At 37.3% G+C, this 6887-nt stretch overlaps 1 non-coding gene across 1 annotated transcript; it reads right to left on the reverse strand.

The window, feature by feature from the left end:
• Positions 1-661: 661 nt before the first annotated feature.
• On the reverse strand, positions 662-792 carry LOC138093873 (small nucleolar RNA SNORA31). The gene has a single exon (XR_011146166.1). It is a non-coding gene; the product is annotated as a small nucleolar RNA SNORA31 (small nucleolar RNA).
• Positions 793-6887: the final 6095 nt, after the last annotated feature.

Here is a 6887-nt window from a genome sequence, read left to right on the forward strand (position 1 = left end):
TTCCATATGTGCGTGGGTCTCTTCCTGGGCTCTCTGTTCTGTATCACTACCCTACTCTCTAATTACTATTCCTTTACAACGCCACTAAGCCTTCTTATCTTGTAGGTTAAGTCTTCCTTCCATCCTACCTCCTTGTGTCCTTTTCCAAAATTATCTAGCTCTTGCCCTTCTCTGTGAGTTTTTAAATCATTTTGTCAAACTCCATCAAAAAAACTTCATTGGAATTTTCATTGAAGTTTAATTAAATTTATAGATTATTTGGGAGAAATTGGCATGAACATTGAGTCTTCTGATCCATGAACATATGTCTCTTCATTCATTTTCAAATCTTTTTTTGTATTCTTCCCACAATGCTTTGTCATCTTCTCCATAAAATTTTTCCTATCTTCTGTTAGATTAATCACTGGGCACTCCACACTTTATCTTGCCATTATGAATGAGATCTTTATTTTTCCTATTGCATTTCCTAACTGGTCATGATTGATGAGTAGAAAGACTAGTAATTTTTTCAGTGTTGACCTTGTGTCCTGAAATATAGCTGAAATGAATTAAATACTTTAATCGTTTATCTGTAGATTCTTTTTTGTTTTTGTTTGGTTTGTTTTTTAATAAATCAGGCTTTCACTGTTCACAAGGTTATTTGGGAGTTGCAAAATTTTTTCCCTGTATTCCCCCATTCAATCTGGGCTGCCACAATCAGACAGACTGAAGACACAAGGACACGTTTTTCTTGCATCTGTAGTGGAAACCTTAGCAGAGAGTAAGAGCTCCAGACTTGTCAGATAGATGCATTTTATGTATAAAATCTTTTGAATACCTATATAGGCAAATCGGCCAGAAGAACACCTGCATTTCTTCCTTTCCAGTTCTCAAACCCTTTATTTTCCCTGGTGCTTTTGCATTGGCAAGGTTTTCCAGTGGGGAAAATAAGTCATGATAGCAGGCATTCTTGTCTTACTCCTAAGTTTAAAAGAAATGCTGCTAAAATTGGGTTATGTACGCTTGCTGTAGATTATTGATGGGTAACCTTCGTCGTGTTCAAAAGTTTCCTTCTAACCCCAAATTGGTAAGGTTTATCATGAATGAATTTAAAATTTCATCTAACGTTTTCTCTGAATCTGTTAAATGAATATACATTTTCTCCTTTGATCTTCTGATATGGTGAATCATATTTATAAATTTTTCTAAGCTAAGCATCCTTGCACTCTGGGGCAAACTCTAACTATACACCACTTATTTCATTTTGTTAGTGTTTTTGTTTATAACTTTTGCATCTAGAAGCTCAAGTGTGTGTATCAGTCCTCTACTGCAATAATAACAATTGTCCTAAACTTATTGATTAAAACAGTAGGACTTCCCTGTGGCTCGGTGGTAAAGAATTCACCTGCCAATGCAAGAGACACAGATTGGATGCCTGATCCAGGAAGATTCCACATGCCGTGGAACAGGTAAGTCTGTGTGCCACAGCTATTGAGTCTGTGCTCTAGAGCCCAGGAACTGCAACTACTGAGCCCACGTGCTGCACATACTGAAGCCTGCACCCTAGAGCTTGTGCTGTGCAACAAGAGAAGCCTCCCCAGTGAGAAGCCCTTGTACCACAACTAGAGAGTAGCCCCCACTCTCCACTAACTAGAGAAAAGCCACATAGCAACAAAGACCCAGCAGAGCCAAAAATAAGCATGTAAATAAAAACAGCAATAAGCATCTGTTCTGTCTTAGTTTCTGTGGGTCAGGAGTATGTGAGGAATGTAGCTGGGTGGTTTTGTCTTAGGGTCTCATAGAACAGCCATCCAAAAGCTTAACTGTGACTGGAGGAAACACATTTAAGGTGACCCACTCATATGACTGGCAAACTAGTGCTCCCTATTGGTAGAAGGCTCAGTTCCTCATCACATCGCTCTCTCTGCAGGGATGCTTGAGTGTGTTTATGACATGGCAACTGGCTTCCTCTAGAGCCAGCTGTCCGTAGGGTAAGGCAGAGAAGCTCTAGTGGTTTTTATGGATTAGCCTCCACAGACGTATGCTGTTACTTCTGCAGCATTCTAGTGAACACACAGACAAGCCACAGTTCACTATGGGGATCTACATAAGGATGTGAATATCAGGAGATGTGGATCACTAGGGGCCATCTTAGAGGATGGCTACCAGTGAGATTGGTTTATAATTTTCTTTTCTTGAGCCAGTCTTGTTTGGTTTGTATCACAGCCTCAAAAATTAACTTACCTGGTTCAAGTCTATGAAGTAGTTCTTTGAAGGTTCAATAAAACCTTCCTGCTAAAACTCATGTATTTTGAAGAGGGAGATATTTGATTCATTGTACAATTATTAATGGCTAATTAAAAATTTCTATATATTCTTGAGTCATCTGAATATCATATTTTTAGAAAAATATCTATTTTCTCCATTTTTAATTTCACTGACTAGAAATTGCTCTATCATTCCCTTACTATATTGTTTTAAATTTCTACTTTATTTCTAGTTATGTCTATTTTTTGTTTCTAATATTGCTTATTCATGACTTTTTTTTTTCCTTAATGAATCTTGCTGAGAGTTTGTGTGTTGTGGACTTCCCTGGTGGTCCAGTGGTTAAGAATCCACTTGCCAATGCAGGAGACACAGGTTCAAACCCTGACCTGGATTCCATGTGCCTTCAGGCAACTAAGCCCGTGTGCCACAACTACTGGAGGCCATGAGCTGCAGCTAATGAAGTCTGAGTACCCTTGAGCCTTTGTTCCACAAAAGATGCCGAGAAGGCCGCACACCACAACCAGAGAATAGCCCCCGCTTGCCACAACTAGACAAAGCCCATGCACAATAACAAAGAATCAGCACAACTGTAAATAAATAAATAATTTTTAAAATAAATAAAAAATAAAAGCTTGTGTATTGTGTTTTTTTCACTAAACTGCTTTTCTATTTTGTTTCTTTGTGTCCTACTTTGCTAACCTCACTATTTTTACTAATCTCCTCCCCTACTTACTTTATATGCAGAGTACATCATGCAAAATGCCAGGCTGGATGAATCACAGCTGTAGTCAAGATTGTTGGGAGAAATATCAACAACCTCAGATATGTAGATGATACCACCCTAATGGCTGAAAGCAAAGAGGAGCTAAATAACATCTAAATGAAGGTGAAAGAGAAGAATGAAAAAGCTGGCTTAAAATTCAACATTCAAAAAACTAAGATCATGACACCCAGTCCCATCACTACATGACAAACAGAAGGGGAAAAAGTGGAAGCAGTGACAGATTTTCTTTTCTTGGACTCCAAAATCACTGCAAATGGTGAGTGCAGCCATGAAATTAAAAGACACTTGCTCCTTGGAAGAAAAGCTATGACAAACCTAGACAGTATATTAAAAAGCAGAGACTTCATTTTGCCAGCTTCCCTTGTGGCTCAGCTGGCAAAGAATCCACCCGCAATCAGTCCCTGGGTTGGGAGGATCCTCTGGAGAAGGGAAAGGTTACCCATTCCAGTATTCCGGCCTGGAGAATTCCATGGACTCTATAGTCCATGGGGTTGCAAACAGCTGGACATGACTGAGTGACTCATTTTCACTTTGCCATCAAAGGTCTGTATAGCCAAAGCTATGGTTTTTCCAGTAGTCATGGACAGATGTGAGAATTGGATCATAAAGAAGGCTGAGTGTCAAAGAATTGATGCGTTTGAACCATGGTGCTACAGAAGACTTTTGGGAGTCCCTTGGACAGCAAGGAGATGAAAACAGTCAATCCTAAAGGAAATCAACCCTGAATATTCATTGGAAGGACTGATGTTGAAACTGAAGCTCCAACAATTTTGGATACCTGATGCAAAGAGTTTACTTATTGGAAAAGACCCTGATGCTGGGAAAGATTGAAGGCAAAAGGAGAAGGGAGTGGCGGAGGATGAGATGGTTAGATAGCATACTGACACAATGGACATGAATTTGAGCAAACTCTGGGAGATATGAAGGACAGGGAAGGCTGGCGTAGTGCAGTCCATGGCATCACAAAGAGCAAGACACAACTTAGCAAGTGAACAGTAACAACAACACTTTACTTGGGTTTGCTCTGTTATGCTTTTTCTAGCTCTTTGTATTGATTGTTTAATTAATTTTAATCTTATCATGTTTGTAATAAGTGCCCGAAAAATGAGATTTGTTTTGGCTTCATCCTACAAGTTGTGATATATGGTATTTTTGTTATCATTCCATTCTAAATAGTTGGTAATTTCCACTGTGATATGTTTGTAACTTCTGTATTTAGGAGTGACTTCTTACAGTTCGAAACATGTGGAAGATTTAATGTGATTTTTATTGTTAATTTTCAATTTATATGTTTTGTGGTCAGAGCATACAATTTGCATGGTGTTGACTGACATCCTTTTTCAGCTAATATGCAATTAGTATTTCATAATTGTTCCAAGTGTTTACATTCTTTTGTTCATTCTAAGTCTCAGAAATCCTTTTGTGAACACATGAGAAAATGGTCAGCTAGACAGTCCAACAGTGAAATCTACCTTGGACAAACCCCACTGATACATACAGAGCTGACAGACTGCTTTTTATATTTTATCCTAAATATCAACAAACAAACATCATCAATCATTTGAATTTCTTGTGTGGAGAAGCAAAAATAAACAAGTAAATACGAAGGAATTCTTAGGAAATAAAGACAATTTGAGAACAGGAAAAAAAATTGTTTAAAAATCTATAATTAGTATCTTCAGAGAGACAAGTAGAAATATGTGAATAATAAAAATATGAGTAGAGAAATGGAATTTTAGAATAAGGTTTAGAAATAAAACCAAGGAATCTGAATGTGAGAGAGATTAAAAATAGCAGAGAAAAATAAGACCTTTAAGTGATCAACCCAGAAAGACCTACATTCAAATAATTTAAAAATCTACAGAGAAAATGGAGAGAGAAAAGTATCAAAAAATAATTTAAGAAAGACTTCTAATAAAGGACATGAGTTTCCTAGAGTAAGAGAATCTCCACATTCTCAGGGCAATAATTTTAAAAAGATCCCACCAAAACACATAATCATTAAATATCAGAACAATAATGATAAAAGAGGCTAAGATTTTTCCAGGAGAAGAAAGAACACTTATCTAGGATCTGGAATCAAAATATCAATGAACTCCTGAAGAGTAACACTGGAAGCTAAGATACAAGAGAATAGTGTCTTCAAATTCTGAGGGAAAATTATTTCTCACTCAGAATTACATGTATAGCCTAACTATCGTTCAAATGTGATGGTAGAATATACATTTTCAAGGGTGAAAACGCTAAAAAAAAAAATTGAGCCTAGGTCTTACACACCCTTGCACAGGAAGCTGCAGGAGAATATACTCCATCTAAACGAAGGAATAAATCAGGAAAGAGGAAGATAGAAGACACAGGCTATAGGCAAAGGGAATCCCCAGACTGACAAAGAAGGACTGTCCCAGGAAGACAGCTGCACAGCAGGCCTAGGTGCAGCCACCCTGTTCAGAAAGAGTGGGACTAAGGGTTCTAGGAGGTGATGACCCCAAGAAAAATATGAAATTAATAGATTACCTAACACATTCAGACATATTGAGAATGAGTCACTCCTAGGAATGGAAATCTAATTAAATAAAAAAAGATAGACCATTTTTATCACCAGAGAAAACAGAAAGTGATAGAAGAAAGGAAATGTCGTCATCTCACAATTTAAAGTTTGCTGTGAATAATACTGATGTGGTAATACTAACTGAATAACTAGAAAATATGATATAATTACTTTGAAAGGGAAGTGCTGGAGAATTTGGGAAGGAGAAAAATAGCATCATCTTCCAAAACAGGAAATCAATATATAATACTTAATGAAAAAAAAGGCATGTAAAAATATGGAGGCAAATAACAAGAACATATTAGCTAAAGGGAGTTGAAAGTGTTTGCCTTTAGTGGATGGGAACTGGGATGGAGTAAGAGGGAACAGGGGCTGCAAATTTTCATTTAAATTATATAGGTGTACCTTGGAGATAGTGCAGGTTTGGTTCCAGACTACCTCAGGAATACAAATATTGCAATAAAGCAAGTCACATGAATTTCTGGTTTCCTAGTACATATAAAAGTTATGCTTACACTATACTGTAGTCTATTAAGCATGCAATAGCACTATATATAAAAAATAATGTATCCATAATTTAAAATACTTGATCACAAAAAATATTATCATCTGAAACTTCAAGGAGTTGTAATTTTTTGCAATAGTAACATCAAAGATCACTGATCACAGATCACCATGGCAGATATCTTAATAATGAAAAAAGCTCAAAATATTGCTAAAATAACCAAAATGTGACAGAAAGACACAAAATGAGCAAACGCTGCTGGGAAAATGGCACTGATAGACTTTTCAATGCAGGATTGCCACAAGCCTTTGATTTGTAAAAAACAACAATAACAAAAAACATCGTATCCATGAAAAACAATAAAGCAAAACACAATAAAAAGAGGTACACCTGTATTAATTATCTATTATGTAAAAATCACCCAAAACTAATCAATTTAAAATAACAATAAATGTTTGTTACTTCATTTTGTATCCGTGAGTCAGAAATTCAGGAGTTTAGCTAGGTGGAGATGAGAGAATCTCTCATGAGATCATAGTCAAGAGCCCAGCCAGGGCCATAATCATCCGAAAGCTTGGCTAAGACTGAAGGGCCCCTTTCCACAGTGATCCACTGGCATACCTGGCAATCAGTGCTGATCATTTGCACAAAGCCTCAGTTCCTTGCCACATGCACCTTTCCTTGGGTCCACTTGAGTGTCTTCACCGCATGGCAGTCTCCTTCCCCCAGAAGAAGGAAGCCTAGAGGAAACCCGGTGGAAGCTGGAATGTCTTTCATCATGTAACCTCAGATGTCATACACCA

The sequence above is a fragment of the Capricornis sumatraensis genome, chromosome 1 (assembly GCF_032405125.1).
Source record: "Capricornis sumatraensis isolate serow.1 chromosome 1, serow.2, whole genome shotgun sequence".
In the NCBI taxonomy this organism is placed as follows: domain Eukaryota; kingdom Metazoa; phylum Chordata; class Mammalia; order Artiodactyla; family Bovidae; genus Capricornis; species Capricornis sumatraensis.